Source organism: Malaya genurostris, chromosome 1 (assembly GCF_030247185.1).
Source record: "Malaya genurostris strain Urasoe2022 chromosome 1, Malgen_1.1, whole genome shotgun sequence".
In the NCBI taxonomy this organism is placed as follows: domain Eukaryota; kingdom Metazoa; phylum Arthropoda; class Insecta; order Diptera; family Culicidae; genus Malaya; species Malaya genurostris.
In genome coordinates, this window is record NC_080570.1 from 77,710,568 (window position 1) to 77,733,520 (window position 22,953).

Sequence of the window (22,953 nt, forward strand, 5' to 3'; positions counted from 1 at the left end):
GCCCCAAGTGAAACGTTTTGCTATAAGAATATATAAAGAAAAAATTGCATGTTTTTTTATAAAATTTTTTTATTCAGGCCAATTCGCGTCCAAGCTTTACGTGGCCGATTGAGCCATGGTTTTATTAGATAAAATAATTTTTTACCGTTGGATCTCGTTGTCACCCTTTTTCTAAGGGGAGAGGAGCTTCCATTTTTATCTTGCGATGATTGAGGGGCACTTTGTTCGTGGCTCGTCTCGTCCTCCATTGCCGCATCGGTGGTATCATTGTTGGGTTCCGTTTTTCCTTTGTTTTCCTTGTAATTCGCAGTCTTGGGTTCGTTGTTAGTTGCTGTAGATGCGCCTTGTTGTACATTAATTGCAGTTGCTGATTGGTTTGATGGTGAAACAGGAGTACTGCGCTCACTAGTTTCCGTTGTTGGACGGTTGTCCTTGTTTTTGTTTGAAGATGTCCTTTTCGTAGTTTCAGTGCAAGGATTACCGTAGTGTGCAGGTTGTTCACAAAACTGACATGTAACCAGTTGTTTTTCATGCGTAATCAGCGTTTTACACGGATGTATCCCGTCTTGGTCACAAATGATGAAAGATGGAATTGTTTTACGTAGTTGCATACGTACCACTCGCACGCCATTCCGGATACCCGGAAAAAAATTCCACCATACTTCCCTTTCGATGGAAAGAACTTCATCGTACTGCGACAAACTTTCCCGAACAAACTGATCGCTACTCTGCGGGGGAATGTCATGCACGCGTACTTCTATGGCATTGTCCACCAAGTACACAGGGATTTTATATTTAACATTATCATGATCAACACTGTGCACACCGTTATTAACCGAAGCAAATGCAATTGCATCTCTTTCGCGTTTAACATAATGTACACACAGTTAGACGCCAAGTTGAATTGAATCTTACTTACATCATTAACGTTTAGATGCATTCGTTCCTTAAGCAAGATTTCAATTTCGGTTGCTGCTGGTCTAACTTTGCAACGCTTGAAATCAATACAAATTGAATTTAGTCTTGTAGGCCAAGTTTCAGGCTTTTATAATTCGAATTTGCCCATTTCGTACACTCTATTGTTCACTATACTGTATTGTCTTTGTTTCTATCGTCTCGACCGTAAGCAATTTTCGACTGTGTCGGATGAGATGCAAGCACGAACTGGTAACCCTAGATACTTCAAATATGAAACCGTTTTCTAATTATCAAGTTGTTTATGACTTGGTAAACACCAGTCTGTACGAGAGTTCTATCTTTTATTTAAGTCTGGATTTATCAAAATCAATGTTTGTTTAATTATTCGAGATAACATGATGTTTCAGGAACATTTCAAATTTTTATGGTTACCTATTTCCCATTAATCCTTCTATGGGAAATAGGTAACCATAAAATTTCCAGATAAAAGTAATGAAGAACGAAATCGAATAAAATATGACTTAATAATTAATTATATTTTAATCTATTGTGATATCTAAATTGAGCGTGAATTTTTGAATATAATCTTCAATCTGAAATTTGCGTTCTGTGCTATATCATTTTTCCTGTTTTGATCATAGATAGATCATAGCTGAGCACGAAATATCCGACAATAATCTCTACGAGTTGAGAGTTTGCATTATCAAGTTCGGCTCCGTTCCCATTGAAATATTAAACATTTTATTTGGAATCGCCGAAACCTCCACGGAGATGTTCAGGCAAGATAAACGTGGACCACCGTGTAAGACACTACATGATTCAACATACTTTATTTTGATTGGGCTCCAAATTAATTTAATAATGAACTGACTAAATTTTACCAAGCGTCAAACAAATCATAGACAGATAAAAATCCTATCCGACTCATTTTGTTCATTAGAAATATCTGTTCTATACATTGTTCTAATCATTAATTTCTTTGACAGCAAAATTTTAGCAATCACTGATGCGAGGCGGCGAATTCCCACAAGTCCGATTTCCGCTTATGTTTATTTATGTGTTGTGGCTTCGGAATATATTCTACATCGGTATTGTTGAATGAGCAGCAGAATGGCCAAACAAAGCTGAATCAGGCATGTACTTTGCACTAATTGGGATACCAACACCACCACGAAGCGCTCACCGGATAACTTGCAATTTTCGATTCTGTGTTTCTTGTCGTTATTTACGAGGCGAGATGAAAAGAAGAATTTTGTTAAAAATATTTTTTCTTTCATAACCGAACCGATTCAGCATGTTTGCTTTTTTAAGATATAGACAATAAAACTAATACTGAATTTTGATCTACGAGTTACTTTCACGGGCACTAATAAAACTAAACTTTTCCCGATCAGATGGTAATAACAGAATTATAACAACTGAAGTAATTTATTTCAGAAATATTTTGTAACAAATTTTGCAATATTTTTGGCTGGTAATCTGTTAAAATAACAAAAGTCATAACAAAAAAGACTTTAGCGGGAACAAAATCGTAACAGATTTTGAAACGTTTGCATCACAATTATTTTTGAATTTGATATAACTACAGAGGTCCGAAAGCAGAAATTTACAACAAATGTTGCAAAAAATTATACTGCAAATTTAACAAAGAAAAACTATATTCCAGTTAACTTTAAGCATAGTTTCAATCCGAAATTGTTGAATGTTTTTCTTATTAAATGAATAATTTATTTAGTGATCTGATTTTTTCTTTTAGTTTGTTGAAATTCTGATCATTATATTTCGATACATAGCAACGGAAAAACTCATTTTTCCAATTAATGAACCTTATCATGAGTCTTGCAAATGAAAATAAAACATCTTAACTGATTTTGTTATTATATAGTTATCATAAGTTTAAACTTTCAACTGTTTTCATTTGTTAAATATCTCAAAATAACACAATTTGTTATACATATCAACTGTTGATATATTTGTGTTATGATTTTGTTATGTACATCTGATCGGGTTTCCAAAGAACTTCGCTCAACCAGGTATCTGTAAGAACTAAACCTTACACTTTCAGTGTTTCATCTAATGTCAAGGTCTATTTACTACGGTGTTCTATGATTTAAAAGTAATCTCTGCACAAAGTTTGTATTGTAAGTGCAATGCGATATATATAATGTATTGGTAATGAAATTCAACACTTTATACAAACATAATTCGTTAAATGTCTAGATTTAAGAAACCTTTAAGAAACTTACCCAAACATAACCAACCCATCTTTGATGCAATTACGTATCTTTACAGAAATATACATTGTTTATTTTATTTTCGTCAAGCAAATGTAGACTACATACAAATGGTTTACAATGTTTACTTAGATACTACGCATTATTTCTACGACTAAGCTGGAATTTCATTTCATTTTTGGACATACCAAGGTCAAGATGTTCGCAATATTGATTGTGGTGGCGCATTATACGATGGATTGGGCTATATTTTGCATAATTTGTTCTAGTGTTTCTTTCTAAAAATTATTTCCTGGTTCGTAATTGACGGCTAGGTGTATAAAAATTTAGTTGCGATAATAAAGAAGGTGATTGAATGCGTTGAGAAATAATGTCGCTGATAAAATAAAGCATTGCAAGGTCGCGGCGTTCTTTAAGTGTTTGAATATTGATGAGCATGCAGCGTGCTTCATATGATGGTAGAGGAAATGCTGTCCAGTTTAATTTACGAAGTGCATATAAAAGAAATTGTTTTTGAATAGATTCGATACGTTCTTCGTGAATAATATTATATGGATTCCATACTAGGCTGCAGTATTCCAAAATAGGTCTGACATATGTACTGTATAATAATTTAATTGTGTATGGGTCCTGAAAGTTATGACTGAAGCGTTTAATAAAGCCCAGCATGCTATTAGCTTTATTGATTATGGTATTGTAGTGTTCCACAAAAGTGAGCTTGGAGTCTAAGATTACACCTAAATCTCTTACAATTTTACATTTTTCTACAAGTTGATTTCCTAGATGTAGGTTTGTAGATATAGTTTCATTTTTCCTACTGAAAGTTATTGAGTTACATTTTTTTACATTGAGTTGGAGTAGACTTTTGCAGCACCAAATGTGGAATAGATTGATTTCGTTCTGGAATATTACAGCGTCGTTGATATTTTTAATTTCCATGAAGAGTTTCATGTCGTCTGCATTTGATTTTTGAGTATGAAGGAATAGTCGTTTATATGTAAAATGAAAAGAAGAGGCCCTAAGTGAGAACCCTGAGGTACGCCAGAAGTTACATTAATTGGTTCAGACAGAATGTTTTGGAAGCGGACTACTTGTACACGATTCGTTAAGTATGATTTGAGCCATTCCAGAAGAGTATGTTTTATGCCATATTTTTGTAGTTTGTGTAGAAGTAAAGGTATGTCAATACGGTCGAAGGCTTTGCTAAAGTCAGTGTAAAGAGTTTCTACGTAGTTGCCGGCGTCCATTGCATTCAGAGTGAATGTCATAAATTCATTGGAATAAAGGAAACGTATGTTCAGTAAATAATAGATAATACATTATGGTTCAAAGTATTTAAAAAATGAACCTACAGAAATTCGTGTTAGGTTGAATTTTTATATTCAATTCAATTAGATGCAATGTAACTTCGTAATCAAGTTTCATGGTTGAAATATTACTAATTACTGTAGGAAAATGTGTCTCGACTTTAACTGTTTTTCAGAAGACTAAATAAGTTAAGACATTTTTTTTCAAAAATGATGATGTAAAAGCAATATTCCATTTCACTATTGGAAGCTTATCTCGAAAAATCTTTAGGAAGCTTGAAGATATTTTCCTCGTTTTGGTTTACTTATAGTCCAAAGAACACCGTAAATCTTCGAAAAGCAAGGATCGATACGGCTGGTGGCTTCGCTGATGACGTTAATATCGCGACACATAGCTTTGAGATGATGGTAGAAACATACATCGGACTGAAAGCCGAAGCTAAGCATGTCGGACTGGCTATGACGGCTGCTTCGAAAACAAAATATGGGAAAGTATTACAAAGCGTCCCTGCTGGCTAACACACCCGCTTTTTTTAAACATTCAAGACATTTCAAATCAAAAGTTTAATCATTAACACTATATTGTAGTAGGATCTCTCCGCTATGCATGTTTGCTGGAAAATATAAATAAATTGAATGTACCAATCCACTCAGTTCGACGAATAGGTCCGTGTGTGTGTCTGTATGTGTGCTGTTAACAAAGAAGTCGATATCTCACAGATGACTGGACCGATTTTGATCAAACTAGTCGCAAACGAAAGGTCTCCTTGGCGATCTGAACGCAGTTGAATGTTTTTGAGATATAATGTTTACTTTTCGAGTTAGTTTTTTGACAATATCTGTCACAAATGTTCCAGTAAACAAAATATGTTTTGAGACAATTTTGCGAATAATTTCACACATTTTTATCATTGATGGCTGAACCGATTTCCTCCACCTAAGATTCAAATGAGAGTTCTAAAGATCCCATAAAAACTTGTTTTCAAACCAGATCCGTTTTCCGGTTCCGGATATACAGGGTGATTAGTGAAAAAATTTCAATTTCACATAAACTAATCGCGTTTATTGGGGTTTGCAGAATTTGATAGACGATGGCCAAATAAACATATTTCAGGTTTTCGGAATCCCGGAAGATCCCCAAAAATTTTATTTGGAGTGCACTACGATTGCTCAAAGATGGCTACAATGATTTTGAAAAATTTCGATTTCAATGAAATGGCTCATCCCTTAAGTAAATTTAACTTACTTTGGTTACACCGATTTCCGAATATCGGTTCCGCAAGTATCGGGGATTGATGAGCCTAATCATTTTCTCGAAAAAGGTCAAATCGAACTTCATAAAAAAAAAATCAAATGAAATCACTTACTTAATATAGCAGGATAAGCATGTGAAATCTGCCCCCATAGGGAATTCATATCCCTATACCACATTCGAAAGGTCATAGACTGGAAACAATTTTCTCAAAGTTTCAACCCTTTAACTGGCATATTGACGGAGCTAGGGTGATTCTAGTGATTTTTATTTTATTTGATTTTTGAAGAAACCGCTCCTCCGAAAAATTTGAAAAAAATCAGGTATATTTAAGGCATTATGGGGAAGGTTTACAATTTTTTTCAAAATATTTTAAGTATTTCTTCCTTTAAAAAATACTAAAAAATTTTGAAACATGTTTTTTTCCTCTTCCAATTTTTGCACCACCCTGGATTTTTCAGAAATAAATAAAGAATTTTTGGACACGTTAAAGTGGTATGTTTTCATATTTTTAAAAAATGTGGAAGACCACAATATTTGATTTTTTTCTAAAAAATGAATAACAGTCGACCATGCGTCCCCATCAAATTATGAGAGAAGGAAACGCATGGTGCTTCGATCTAGCAATTACTAGTAGTAGTCAACCATGTGTTCCCATTAAGTTCTGTTAGAAGGAAACGCGTGGTGTTTTGTTCTAGTAGTTATACAACTCAAGCGCAGGGCCTAGAAATCAAAGTAACGAAAAGGAGGAAATGAGTTTCAACCTTTGCATAATACATACACGATCATACTTCGGGTACAACCAAGAAAGCTACAAAGCAAGAACTAACTGGTATGTGATTCATATATGAATGGTAGTAATATATGAACGTCGCAAGTATCACACATATGAAATTCGGTTACGGCAGTCAGGAACTAGAGCGGGTGTCAGTTTTTTACGTATTGCTTATGAATGTAATGAAAGAATAATGACAGAAAAAATGAAAAATGAGCGTCAAAAGTTATCATAGAGATATGTTATCGAGGGATGTCTATAGTTTTCTGGAAAAATGTGTGATAAGGGTAAAGTTGGAATTTTGAGAGCGCTATATATTTTTATATTTATTCTAAAATTTGAAACAACAACAAATATAAAAAGTAGTGATGCGTTATTTGTCGTTTTTTGAGTTATAACCTTTTGTATATTTTCAAGTCATGCATTTATCGACCATGTCCATTGAAAAACTTGATTCGCTGAATCGATTTCTTTTGTTTTTGGGCATATTATGTAGAAAGCTCCGTACTTTCCAGAAAAGATCTGAGAATACATAATGACGTCTCATGTACCAATCAACTCAGTAAGTGATTATTCACTCTCAGAGGAACGCCTTCAGGTTTTTACTGGTTTAACATGGCCAAATATCATTGAAATTCGTGATATGCTGATGTCAATGAGAAAGATTTGGTCGACTATCAATAAAAGAAGTGACGATGATAAGTATATAGAATAAACGAAAAGAGTCAGAGAGAAAATGTGTGCTTTCAAATAGCAATGTATTTCTATCCCATTTCCTATTTTAATAAAATATACAGTCAATAATTCCAAGTAGTCGATTCCAAACTTCATCAATGGTCACTTCTGTTTGACACCAATATAAAAAAGAAAAATTCAATTCGCTGTTGTTTCAATTCGATATGCATTTAGTGAAATGTACAGAACTGACAATAAGAAAACCGCGTTGTACGAAACCCCACAGTGCAATACAATTTGACCATTTCATGAAACACTATCGAATTATCGAATTATATACAGTCACTTTTGAAAGTGTAATGAAAATTTCATTCTTTCTTTCATTATTCTTTCATTACATTCATAAGCAACACGTAAAAAACTGACACCCACTCTAGTTCCTGACTGCCGTAACCGAATTTCATATGTGTGATACTTGCGACGTTCATATATTACTACCATTCATATATGAACCACATACCAGTAAGTTCTTGCTTTGTAGCTTTCTTGGTTGTACCCGAAGTATGATCGTGTATGTATTATGCAAAGGTTGAAACTCATTTACTCCTTTTCGTTACTTTGATTTCTAGGCCCTGCGCTTGAGTTGTATAACTACTAGAACAAAACATCACGCGTTTCCTTCTAACAGAACTTAATGAGAACACATGGTTGACTACTACTAGTAATTACTAGAACGAAGCACCATGCGTTTCTTTCTCTCATAATTTGATGGGGACGCATGGTCGACTGCTACTTATTTTTTAGAAAAAAATAAAATATTGTAGTCGTCCACATTTTTTAAAAATATGAAAACATACCACTTTAACGTGTCCAAAAATTATTTATTTATCACTAAAAAATTCAGGGTGGTGCAAAAATTGGAAGAGTGAAAAAATATGTTTCAAAATTTTTTGTATTTTTTAAAGAAGGAAATACATCTTCAAAAATTTTGAAAAAAAATTGTAAACCTTCCCCATAATGGCTTAAATATACCTGATTTTTTTCAATTTTTTCGGAGGAGCGGTTTCTTCAAAAATCAAATAAAGTAAAAATCAATAGAACCACCCTATCTCCGTCAATATGGCAGTTAAAGGGTTGAAACTTTGAGAACATTGTTTCCAGTCTATGACCTTTCGAATGTGGTATAGGAATATGAATTCCCTTTGGGGGCAGATTTCACATGCTTATCCTGCTATAGCCTTTGATCCGATTTCGACTTCCGATTATGAATTTACAGGGTGTTGAGTTTCTAAAATTTAAATAGTTTTGGTCTATGTTGGTCCCTGAATACCGGTTCTGGAAGTACCGTAAATAATGACAAAAAACTCTAAAGAGGAACTAATTTTGACATCTCATGGGATGCTTAATCGATTATCACACGTTTTTATTCAAAGGAATAATTTTTGGTTTCATACAATTTCTCTTTTTGATCCAACTTGCAGTTCCGAAATTACAGGGTAGTTACAGATTGAAATTTCCAACTGTCATTTAAAACGACAATCATTAAAATAATAAAATCCCAATTTTCATTCGGATCACTCTTTTGGTTCCGGAGGTAGAATGCATAGTGTTAAAATGTTAATTACAAGAATATTTGCTTCATAAGCTACCTCTTTATATATGCTAGTGATATATGCTAGTGATTTGCTGAATTTCATCCAAGTCCGACTAACGATACATTTTTTTCCCAAATTTAAATCGCCATAGAGAATCTTGAAAAATTTTTTAGGTCTTAGTGAACCGAATGTCACTATGCGGATATCCAGCTATCGGTTCCGGAAGTACCGACAATAGTAATTAGCTTACTTCACTTTCTCACATATTATCAAATAGATTTTCACTAACGTAAATTCAAATGTAGTATATCAATGTAGTAGTATTATGAAACAGAGATTTTCAAAGCTATAGTCTAACCACTTTTTAATTTTTAAATTGTAGTATTTCATTACACCACTAGGTGGATTAAAACAGGGTTTACGTTAGCATACGAATTTGAGCTGATTTTTACCAAATTCATTCAAATTGTTTCGGTGAGTTCAGAAAAGCATGAATCATCGCATACGTTGCATATTTAACAACATTCTCTAAACAAAAAGTATTAGCAATAATACATTTGAGCTTGATTTTTGAATGCATTCTGAAGAACCTTTGCTAACCCACCTAGTGGTGTAACGGTGCCTTTCTCATATTTCTTATATTTTTTTCAAAAATATCACTAAAAGATTCTGTTAAAAAAATTTTAAAACTTGAATAAAACTAGAAAGTTTCATTGGGTATCCATACGCGTTGTACCATTTCCGCCACCCTGAGCTGTGGTAGACAGAGTTCTACAATAGCGCCGAGTTCGTAAACGTACATCGAATATTGATCTAAATTCTTGCCGCCTCACGATCGGTACCCCAATCCAAACATCCTCTCTGTTCATCAGACAACAAACACGTCGTCTCGCTCTATACCTATTTTCCGCTCAAGCACTGGGTCAGAGACTATATTTATAATCGCTTGTTGCCTTCTCTATTGTGTCTGTCGCTGCCTGATTATCGTCAGCGACAAATCCTATGAAGGCTGTTCGATAGTCTGCACTTTCACTACCAGAAGCAGATTGTTTTTAACGTTCTATTAATTTTGCGTTGGTTGGACGTAAAGTCGCCATAACTAAGTTCAGTTTTGCAATGATTGACTGGAAACCAAAAAATGGGTTTCACACGATGACAACAAATGAACGGTAAATCAAAATGAAATTTTTGACATTTATTGGTGGTTTGTGTACCGAGGAATTCTGTGGAATGAGATGGAATATAATATAGACTGAACATGTGAGCAGACCACTGATAACTTCCAAACGATGTTCATCCAGTTTATGTTGTGAGGTTGTGTTGTTTTCGTGTGGGACCTGTTGGATGAGATGATAAGTGAGGAAAGTGTAAGTTCAAGAGAATGCAAGAATGCATTCGTTTCCGCACAAGACCAACGATCAGCCAATAGTAAAGACACAAGTAGTTAGAATCTATTAGAATAGAAATATTAACTCAATGTATCAGGTGTACAACTTTGCTTCCGCCGTTTTTTTCCAAAATTAAAAGCTTCATTGCGAAAAAGTGCTTACAGATGTATTATTCAAAGTATTGTCCGTTGTTAGCGACAACTTTCTCCTATCTTTCCGGCAATTTTCGGATCCCGGCTCGAAAAAAGGAGTCCTCTTTTGACACTATCCATGGAGCAATCCATTTTTCCTACTCTTCGAAGGATTGAAAAATTTGATCTGCCAGGCCGTGTGCCACCGGATGGAATAGGTGGAAGTCAGAAGGGGCGACGGCGAGGAATACGGCGGGCGGGGTAAGACTTCCCATTTTAGCGTTTCCAGGTACTTTTTGACCACTTTTGCGACGTGAGGCCGAGCATTGTCGTGTTGCAGGATGACTTGGTCATGACGTTCTTGATATTGTGGCCGCTTTTCTTTTAGCGCGCGACTAAGGCGCATCAGTTGCGTTCGGGAGCGATCTCCTGTGATGGTTTCACCCGGTTTTAAGAGCTCGTAGTAAATCACACCGAGCTGATCCCACCAAATACAAATCATAACCTTGGGGCCGTAAATATTCGGTTTTTCCTCCGACGAAGTAGTATGCCCGGGCTTTCCCCATGATTTTCGTATTAGGATTATCGTATCGAACCCACTTTTCATCACCGTTTACGATTCGATGTAAAAAACCCTTACGATTTTGTCTTTGAAGCAGTTGCTCACATGCACTCGATGTCCCTCGGTTTCAACTCGTACGGCACCTAGTTTCCTTCTCTCTGAATTATGCCCAGGGCCTTGAGACGTGGGCACCATAGCTTAGGAACGTCTGTGTGCTAATTTTAAATAGAAGCTGTAGAACTGAAGCAAGTTACTACTGTCACTATAACTACTTACAAAAAAATCCGTTTTATAAATCGTCTTATAGAATATAAACATTCTATGCTTGTGATATCCGGGAAGAATTTGGATCGTTGTTATAATGAAATAGTTTTCATGAATTCAACAGAAGATAAAATGATTGGTTTCATAACTTTTCCATCATGACAACGGTAACGAATTTCTTTCCGTTTATTACAGACACAATTTCATTGGATGTTATAAACTTCTTCTAATATGAGATCTTTTAATTTCTTTGAGATATAATTCAGCTAATGTTTAAACATCACGGGCTAATGTTTAAACATGTGTATGATCGTGGATCCAGATTCCACCAAAAGTAACCAATCGCAGCTGCACGACGGTTACTTGATTTCATATTAACATGCCCAAACATGTTTCTGAAGTGAGCATGTGTTCATATTTTTATCTGTAGGCAGCATACGCAGCATCTATAGAATCTAGCCTAAAGTATGGCGCGTGAGCTAAGTACTAATCCTTGTGACATCTACTAGATCGGCCATCACGAAACTCTCAAAATAAAGATTTCGCTATGTAATCTGAAACATTTACATTACCCCATAATATTTTCCCGACTTATCTTTGATTTTCCTTGCTAATTTTTCTCTCCTAAAGCAATGTTTTATGGCAGAATAAACATTGTTTTTTTCATACTCAATTTGATGCCAAACATGTAAATAAACATCAAATGTAGCAACAACACACTTTACTGTATGGCGCTGATGTTTGACATGTTTCCCTAAAGGTAACATAAGATCATGCATCTAATAAGCAATCAATCAACTCAATTTTCTAAAATAGAGAATTTGGAAATGATTTTATCATAAATCAACGACCATTGGCTGAAGCAGATCATTCAAGTCTACGATGTCCACGTCAGATAAAACACGCACTTTTCGGTGCATTAACTAACAAAATCAATGAAGTTTGTCCCCCGAAAAGATTTCAAGTGCCGGCTAGCAGCACTTGACTGTTGGAAGAGAAACAAACAGTTCATGGTCGAAATTAAAGGCCGGTTCCCGGAGCGATTAGCAAATTCGTCACACTAACAAAAAACGAAAAGTTCACCTGAACCGGTTTACACTGCTACACCTACGATTATTTTAGGGAATCCAAACATCAGTCAAGTATACCGTGGCTGAAGAATTGGATGCTGTTTCCACTTTTCATGCTGTTATCTGTCCCATCGCAATGATTTGTGGTAAGTTTACTCCGCGTACCGGCAATTCTCACTTCGTCTTCTTTAAAACACACCACTTAGATTTGCTTCACGACGATCATTTTTTTTTAACAATCATTTCTGTTTCGGAATTTAATCTTAATTTTCTTGGAAATTGAAGAGCTCGCCGAACAAGTTTCAAACGAGAAATATATCAAGTGAGTCACACTTTCTTGTACGAATATGAGTGTTTGTAAAGTATTTATTTTGTCCAAAGCGTATGAATTAGCACTGCCGCAAACTAAACTCATTTGAAAAGTTCTTTACAATAGAAAACTATGTATTCCATGGGTTACTGAACCTATTTTTTTAAATCTAATATGAATGAATCGACGGAGATAAATTAAACTATTTTTAAGGTTACTAATATTTGAGTGCATTTAACCATAGCTATGCCTTGAATATAATGTAATATATGAATCTGATGTAATATTTAGAATAGAATAATGTTACACTAACCCGGTTATCTTTTTGACTAATTCAATCAATATTTTAAGTCACGCTTACAGTTACGTTATTAATTTGGACAGGTAATTTACCTTCATATATTTGTTCATATTAAATCAGAATTTATGATCTCGCGGCAATTCAACATAAGAGTTAATTGTTAATATAAAAGCTTCTTCTACCGTAAAGCCATTATTACCGATGCTTCTCTACAGGGTTCCCCAATTTATTACCCTACCTAAAATTCTTCAGGTGATCAAACCGTTCGCGACAAACTTTAATTACTGAAAGAGTGTGCTAATCCATAACATTAAGTCCAATCCCGTTTGGATTGACTCTTCGAAGCGACAATACTCGTATCTAGAATGCTGGAAATCTACAAGCGCTTGGTTCAAAATTACTATTCGACTTTTCTATTCCAGATCGGAAACCACCAAAGGCGTCGAATGGATTTTCTATTTCTTGTTTGTGATATATTGATCTACGCGGCATCGGTACTCTAATGCACATAATTTCACCGTGGAATGACACCACCAACAAAGGCTTCCAAACAAAAAAAAAAAATAACACCAACATTCGACAGACTTACAATATCCACTTTCCGTTTCGATTTGGCCAGATCAATGCAATCTTTGAAATGTGGCGTCAATCCGTTTTCATCGTCGCAGTCGTTTGCCACGGCGGAAATCGTTTGGGCCGGTATTTAAATGTTGATAATTTAGTCGATTTCTTTGTCAGTTCCAAATTCGATACCTAAAAGACTATTTACTTTGGTTTCCTATACGTGTGCCGTCTGCCTTCGCCTGGAGAAATGGTGACCCGGGTTTCCTATAGAAAATAAATCTTCCATGCAGTAACGAATTTAATTGACGATGGCGCTCGGATGTCTTTAGTCCAACCCGTAATTGTGGATTTGATGCCTTGTGGGCTGCGATTATGTGTAGATATGATCGGTAAATTATTTGCTTTCAGAATCTGTTAATAACAGCTTCAGTGGATTGTTATTCATTAATCTGGGCTGAACTGCGGAAAGCCGTCCATCGTTCGCTTGGCTACAGATACGGACGATTTGAGGTGTAACAACCAAACCAAACTTGCAGCAACCGGTCGACTTCAGCTAAGAGCGACCTAAGCGAAAATAAATTTACCAGAATTTACGGCGTACGGGAGACTTTCAATTGTATATTATTATTGATGTAGTTGTTATTCACACCTACTCAAGCTTCAAGACATCTGTTACTTAGCGAATGAGGTATGAGGCGAATGATGCTGATGTTTTGAAATAACGATTTTGGTCAATGGGTATTTTGCTTCATCAGAGTATTAGTTGCTCTTAAATATCTGGTATATTGAGTTTGCATTATCTATATAATGACAATGAGATTTTGGTTGATTACGCGATTTTACGTTTTCTGTTACGTTAGGAAAAATGAGGACATGTCCCAAACTCTAAGCGTCTGCTTCATATTTTAATATCAGAGAACTAGAATTCATTCTCCTAATTTAGGCACATTTAGTTTTGTTTTGTTATGTTGGTAATCAAAGCACTTGAAAAAAACTCGTTTATGCCTAATTGATAGTGGTACCACCATGTTAACCTCTCTCACCCGGCAAGTAAAAAACTATTTGCAAGTGTGCGAGGGGGGGGGGGGGGGGATTGTTGGATGAGTTGAGGAAAACTGAAACTGGACACTAATTAAACTGTTGACATTTAGAAACGTCGTTTTCATTTGTAGTTTCGTTGCATCTATTGAAAGGCTCCAGTCTGTATCAGGACCATCAAATAAATCAAACATCATGGTGATCTCAGCCTTCGTAGAGTTTATTTACTTGACATTTGAATACTCACAGTGGGTTCAATATGTTTCGAAGTTTCGAGAAACAGAGACTTTGAAATAATTGGTGTTTTAAATGTATAAGAAAAATGTTATTTAGTGAAACTCTAAAGGTAGACTTACCCACAGTGACGGGCATTTAAAATGTAGTTTCCACGGTTCAAGACTTCTTTTAATCCGTCTAGTACGAATATAAAGATAAATAAAAAATACCACCGTTCGGCCACACAGCTACTTACTGTAGTAATAAACCAAAATGTATTAAGTGTGAAGGGCCTCATAAAGATAATGATTGCAACAAGGATATTGAAAAATGTATTTATTGTGGAGAAAGTCCTCATGAGGATATTTCAGTATGCACTGCATTTAAAGTACACAAAGACAAAATTAAGCTTTCTTTAAAAGCACGGTCTAAGCGCACATATGCAGAAATGCTTAAAACGGTCATTGATGTCCCCCCTTTGGAAACCGAAAACGGGTTTTCAAATCTAGAGGAACCAGAGGACTCTGACTCTGACGAAAATAGTGAAGGTAATTCGTTTATCACTACCCAAGGGTCAGTTAAGAGAAAGAAGTCTTCTTCCAAATTACCAAAAAAGACACCTAAAATTTCATCTTCAAAAAAAGATCCCCGTGTTAAACAAAAAAAGTCAAAACCAAAGACTGTGCCTCCTGGTTTGTCAAATTCACAAACCAATCCAGGATCTAGCACAGAAAAAGGTAATAATCCTGTGGGCTCTATTTCACAGCCACCAACAGGATTACTGAAGTTTTCGGAAATTGTTGAATGGATTTTCTCAGCATTCAATATATCTGAACCCTTAAAGACCCTCATAATGGCATTCCTTCCAATAGCTAGAAATTTTTTGAAGCAGTTATCAGCTCAATGGCCAATTGTCTCAGGTTTTGTATCTTTTGATGGATAATTTATCACCCGCCGCAAATGATACAATCACTGTCCTGCAGTGGAATTGTCGAAGCATCATGCCAAAACTTGATTCATTTAAAATTTTATTGCATAGCCAAAAATGTGATGTATTTGCTTTATGCGAAACATGGCTTACTTCAAACATAGCTTTAAATTTTAATGATTTTAACATTATACGTCTCGATAGAGACTCTCCGTATGGTGGAGTGCTTTTGGGAATTAAGAAATGCTATTCCTTTTATAGATTAAACATCCCTTCAACTTCTAGTATAGAAGTTATTGCTTGCCAAATAAACATTAAAGGCAAAGATATTTGCATAGCTTCGGTTTATATTCCTCCAAAAGCACAAGTTGGACAGCGACAGCTTAATGAAATGGTTGAAGCCCTTCCTGCTCCACGATTGATTCTGGGGGATTTAAATTCGCACGGAATGATGTGGGGTTCCGTTTACAATGATAGCAGATCATCTTTAATACAAAACATTTGTGACAATTTTAGCATGACGGTATTAAATATGGGTAGCATGACACGGATCCCAAGACCTCCTGCACGCCCAAGTGCATTAGATCTATCTCTTTGCTCAACATCAATTCGACTAGATTGCACCTGGAAAATATTGCCTGATTTACACGGTAGCGATCATTTACCAATCATCATCTCAATTAGCAATAGCAATTGCATTGCTACTTCAGCTAGTATTCCATATGATTTGACAAAAAATATCGACTGGATTAAATACCAAAGTAGTATCTCTAGTATTTTGAATTCAATGGAAGAGCTCCCTCCACATGAAGAATATGACTTCCTCAATTGTTCGATTCTGGAGGCAGCAGAACAATCCCAAACTAAACGCTTTCCTGGGCCAACGACTAACAGAAGGCCTCCCAACCCCTGGTGGGACAAAGAGTGCTCAGAGGCTAAACTCGCAAAACAAAATGCTTGCAAGACGTTTCTAAAACGGGGAGGAGGAACTCCTCAGAATTTTGAAAAACTTATGGCTTTAGAAACCAAGTACAAGAGCATACTTCGAGCCAAAAAATGTAGCTATTGGAGACATTTTGTCGAAGGTTTGTCAAGAGAAACCTCAATGAGCACTCTTTGGAACACGGCCAGACGAATGAGGAATCGTAACGTGGGCAATGAGAGTGATGAATACTCGAACCGATGGATATTTGACTTTGCTAGGAAAGTTTGCCCAGATTCTGTTCCTACGCAGAGCATTATAAGGGAATCTCCTCCAAATAATGGTTTTATTAATAACCCATTTTCAATGATGGAATTTTCTATAGCCCTCTTGTCTTGTAATAATAACGCTCCTGGGTTGGACAGAATTAAATTCAACTTGGTGAAGAATCTGCCCGACCTCGCAAAAAGACGTTTGTTGGAATTGTTCAACAAGTTTCTTGAGCAAAATATTGTTCCACCTGACTGGAGACAAGTGAAAGTTATCGCCATTCAAAAGCCGGGGAAACCAGCTTCCAATCACAACTCATATTGACCCATTGCGATGTTGTCCTGCATCAGAAAATTGTTCGAAAAAATTATTCTACGACGTCTCGACACTTGGGTCGAGACGAACGGTTTGTTGTCAGATACTCAGTTTGGCTTCCGTAGAAATAAAGGGACGAATGATTGCCTTGCATTACTTTCGTCTGACATCCAAATTGCCTTCGCTCAAAAGCAACAAATGGCATCTGTATTTTTAGACATTAAAGGAGCATTTGATTCAGTTTCCATTGATGTTCTTTCAGACAAGCTCCACCAACATGGACTCCCAGCGGTTATAAATAATTCTTTGCACAACCTTTTGTCAGAGAAACGCATGCATTTTTCATACGGCGATTTGACAACATTCAGAATTAGCTACATGGGTCTCCCGCAAGGCTCATGCCTCAGTCCGCTCCTCTATAATTTTTACGTGAATGACATTGACAGCTGTCTTGTAACCCCATGTACACTAAGACAATTGGCAGATGATGGCGTGGTTTCAGTTACTGGACCCAAAGCTATTGATCTGCATAAACCATTGCAAGATACCTTAGATAACTTGTCCGTTTGGGCTGTTCATCTTGGTATCGAATTCTCTGCGGAGAAAACAGAGTTAGTCGTCTTTTCAAGAAAGCATGATCCCGCGCAGCTTCAGCTCCATATGATGGGAAGAATGATCCAACAGGTTTTAACTTTTAAATACCTCGGGGTGTGGTTCGATTCCAAATGCACGTGGGGAGGACACATTAGGTATCTGATAACGAAATGCCAACAAAGAGTAAATTTTCTTCGAACAATAACAGGATCTTGGTGGGGTGCTCATCCGCAAGATCTAATAAAATTGTATCAAACAACGATACTTTCAGTGATGGAATATGGATGCGTTTGTTTTCGTTCCGCTGCAAACTCTCATATTATCAAACTTGAGCGAATTCAGTACCGTTGTTTGCGAATTGCCTTAGGCTGCATGCATTCAACACGTACAATGAGTCTTGAAGTTCTGGCGGGAGTTCTTCCATTAAAAGATCGATTTTGGGAGCTTTCATCACGCCTGCTAATAAGATGTGAGGTGCTGAATCCCATGGTAATTAATAATTTCGAACGACTAGTCGAGCTTCGATCTCAAACAAAATTCATGACAGTATATTTTAACCATATGTCACAGGAAATCAACCCTTCAAGATATATTCCTATCCATGTCAGCCTCCTAAATGTCCCTGACTCAACTTTATTTTTCGACACATCCATGCAGCGCGAAGTGCGTGGAATCCCGGATCACCTACGCTCGACGGAAATCCCAAAAATATTTTCAAGTAAGTTCAGGCATATTGACTCTGAGAAAATGTTTTACACGGACGGATCGCGAATTGAAGAAGCGACAGGGTTTGGTATGTTCAACAATAATGTTTCGGCCTCATTTAGGCTTCAAGAACCTGCATCTGTTTATATAGCAGAGCTAGCAGCAGTTCATTATAGTTTGAGTGTAATCGTCACATTATCTCCAAACCATTATTTCCTCTTCACAGATAGTCTGAGTGCAATTGAAGCCATTCGCTCAAACATGACTGGCAAGACTGAACCGTTTTTCCTGGGCAAAATAAAACAGTGCCTGAACGACATATTGAACAATAATTATCTAATCACTATAGTCTGGGTCCCGGCTCATTGCTCCATTCCTGGCAATGAAAGAGCCGATATTTTAGCCAAACGTGGTGCTATTGAGGGTGAAATTTATGAGCGACCGATTGCTTTCAACGAATTCTATAGCTCGTCTCGCCAAAGAACACTTGCCAGCTGGCAAGCTTCTTGGGATAGAGATGATCTGGGTCGGTGGATGCACTCAATTATTCCTAAAATATCGACAAAGGCATGGTTCAGGGGACTGGATGTGAGTAGGGATTTCATTCGTGTGATGTCCAGACTCATGTCCAATCACTACACGTTAGATGCACATCTCCTTCGAATTGGGCTCTCCGAGACTAATCATTGTGCTTGCGGAGAAGGTTATCGGGATATTGATCATGTCGTTTGGACATGCGTGGAGTATCGTGATGTCAGATCTCAACTAATAAATTCTTTGCGTACCCAAGGTAGACTATCCAATATCCCAGTTCGAGACATTCTTGCTTGTCGTGACCTTTCATACATGAAACTTATTTATCATTTCATAAAGAAAATTGGAGTTTCAATTTAATAAAGGCCCCTTTTAAGACTTAGCTCTGATCCCAGCTGCGTCCATGAGTTCAACCAATAGCTAAATTAGAATAAAAATTATGTAATGATACAAACAAACTCGAAACAGTTTATGAAATTATCAACAAAATGTCAAAAAACAGCTTATTTTATAATTTATAGAAGGTAATCGTTTGGTTCAAATAATATTTCCGAGTAGATTTCATAATTAATGACGAGTTACCTAAGATGATATTTAAGCTATAAGAGAATATGTTTTAATAAATTCAAAACGTTGTGACTATGTTAGAATTAAATTAGGATAAGAATATTATGTAAAAGTGATGCTACGGCGAAGAAAAACTTATGTAAACTGCCTTAAGAAATAAACGTATTTATGAAAAAAAAAAAAAAAAATACCACCGTATTATACATATTAGATTGTGTGTGACGGGAGAATTTAATCACTGTGTATAATTAGTATAATGATGCCTTTCTTCTATCACTCCTAAGTTCATATACAGTTTTGTGGTATTATACTTTTCATTAATAATTTTGAAAGAGATTTCTTTTCTTTCATTCTTGAAAAAGAAAGTTTGTCTGGGCATCAATCAGCATACCCTACATTTACAATAAAACACTTTTGAGCAAAATCGTGAGTCCGATACAGCCGAAGTAAATTCGTTTGGTCATCAACTAACATCTCCTTCAAATTGGATTTGTTTTGAACCCAGAGTTAATAATATTTTACCTGTTTTGCGTCGTTGCTCTGAAGCACGGTTTGAAAGCACTAATGAACCTGCAATTCCAGAATCGGAAGTCGGAACTAGGTAAAGTTCAGTAGTTTCTTATGGCACCATAAGACCTAATATTTCAAGCTTAGCTATTGAAAGTCATCCTCGGTAAAAGTGAGTGAGTTCCAAGTATGCGCCAATAAAAGGGGACAAAGCGGGAACATTTGGTTTTATAATTACTATTTAAATTTTGGTTAAATGATTACGATTTCACTTGTTCAATGAAATTGTTATTGCGTATAAAAATTTGCTTTGTCTTTAGTAACTAATAATCCGACTAAAAACTACTATTATCTAAAAAAATACGTTAAGGTTTGAGGACAGTGAGTCGCGTATAGATTTTGAATATCTCTCCCTGACTCCTTAAAATCCCTTTGAGTCGGTGTCTTTACGAACCTTTTTGAGTAGATTTTATTTCCTGTTGTTTAATTTCATCCTGACCCGACTGCTGGTTCCGAAAATACACAAAAAAATGGAAAAATAAAAGTCCCATAGCCTACTATTGAATTTTATTTAGGTCAGACTTTTGGTTCTGGAACTACAGGCTAATGTGTCAAAATTAGAGAAAAAATGTGCACTCAATTTTCTCGGAAATGGCTTAACCGATTTTCACAAATTAAGATTCAAATGAAAGATCTCAGAGAATCCTAAAATTTTTTTAAACATTTTGTCCAGATCTGACTTTTGGTTCCGGAGCTAAAGTACCTTATTATAAAAAAACCTGTTTTAATCCACCTAGTGGTGTAATGATGCCTTTCTCATGTACATATAATATTGTGGTATTCTATTCAAAAAAATTCTCTTCGAATTTTGAAAGAAACCAAGAGATTGTTTATGCATAACATACAAAATAAAAGAGTGCTTTGATTGCGTAAGCCATCCTTAAGAAAACGAAATGGGAACACTATTATATGCACTTTCCGGAATCCGGAACCGGATACCGGAAACCAGGATAGCCGGAAACAGTTTGTTTAGTTGCCTACTGATAATGACTATCGATTTGTGTAGTTAGTTAGTTAGTTTTCTTTATTAAAGAGACTTTCAGCCGGTGGCTGGTTCGTCTCTGTATTTGTGTAGTTTTGAGACCAGTTTAGGAAATTTTTTACGTTTTTTATTTCGCCCGTTTAAGTGACGGTGTACAATATTGAACACACTTCACCCTATAACTCCGGAACCGGAAGTCGGATCCGGATGAAATTCAGGAATTCCATATGGGACCGGAAGACCTTTCCATTTGAATCTAAGTTTGTGGAAATCAGTCAATCCATCGCTGAGAAAAGTAAGTGAGATCCATTTTTATATATATGACCACTATTTCCGGTACTTCCGGAACCGGATAACGGGAACCAGGATAGCCGAAATCGGTTTGTTTAGTTGCCTACTGATAATAATTATCGATTTGTGTAGTTTTGAGACCAGTTTAGAAATTTTTTTACGTTTTTTGTTTCGCCGGTTTAAGTGACGGTGTACAATATTGAACACACTTTACCCTATAACTCCGGAACCGGAAGTCGGATCCGGATGAAATTCAGGAATTCCAAATGGGACCGGAAGACCTTTCATTTGAATCTAAGTTTGTGGAAATCAGTCAAACCATCGCTGAGAAAAGTAAGTGAGATCCATTTTTATATATATGACCACTATTTCCGGTACTTCCGGAACCGGATACCGGGAACCAGGATAGCCGGAATCGGTTTGTTTAGTTGCCTACTGATAATGACTATCGATTTGTGTAGTTTTGAGACCAGTTTAGAAAATTTTTTACGTGTTTTGTTTCGCCGGTTTAAGTGACGGTGTACAATATTGAACACACTGTACCCTGTAACTCCGGAACCGGAAGTCGGATCCGGATGAAATTCAGGAATTTCGTATGGGACCGGAAGACCTTTCATTTGAATCTAAGTTTGTGGAAATCGGTCAAACCATCGCTGAGAAAAGTGAGTGAGATCCATTTTTATATATTTGACTACTATTTCCGGTACTTCCGGAACCGGATACCGGGAACCAGGATAGCCGGAATCGGTTTTTTTAGTTGCCTACTGATAATGACTATCGATTTGTGTAGTTTTGAGACCAGTTTAGAAATTTTTTTACGTTTTATGTTTCGCCGGTTTAAGTGACGGTGTACAATATTGAACACACTTTACCCTATAACTCCGGAACCGGAAGTCGGATCCGGATGAAATTCAGGAATTCCGTATGAAACCGGAAGACCTTTCATTTGAATCTAAGTTTGTGGAAATCGGTCAAACCATCGCTGAGAAAAGTGAGTGAGATCCATTTTTATATATATGACCACTATTTCCGGTACTTCCGGAACCGGATACCGGGAACCAGGATAGCCGGAATCGGTTTGTTTAGTTACCTACTGATAATGACTATCGATTTGTGTAGTTTTGAGACCAGTTTAGAAAATTTTTTACGTGTTTTGTTTCGCCGGTTTAAGTGACGGTGTACAATATTGAACACACTTTACCCTATAACTCCGGAACCGGAAGTCGGATCCGGATGAAATTCAGGAATTCCAAATGGGACCGGAAGACCTTTCATTTGAATCTAAGTTTGTGGAAATCAGTCAAACCATCGCTGAGAAAAGTAAGTGAGATCCATTTTTATATATATGACCACTATTTCCGGTACTTCCGGAACCGGATACCGGGAACCAGGATAGCCGGAATCGGTTTGTTTAGTTGCCTACTGATAATGACTATCGATTTGTGTAGTTTTGAGACCAGTTTAGAAAATTTTTTACGTGTTTTGTTTCGCCGGTTTAAGTGACGGTGTACAATATTGAACACACTGTACCCTGTAACTCCGGAACCGGAAGTCGGATCCGGATGAAATTCAGGAATTTCGTATGGGACCGGAAGACCTTTCATTTGAATCTAAGTTTGTGGAAATCGGTCAAACCATCGCTGAGAAAAGTGAGTGAGATCCATTTTTATATATTTGA

General features: G+C 36.4%; 1 protein-coding gene across 4 annotated transcripts in view; it reads left to right on the forward strand.

Annotated features, from left to right (window-relative positions):
* Nucleotides 1–22,953, forward strand: part of LOC131440524 (uncharacterized) — an 83,993-nt gene that overhangs the window by 40,829 nt on the left and 20,211 nt on the right. The window lies entirely within an intron of this gene.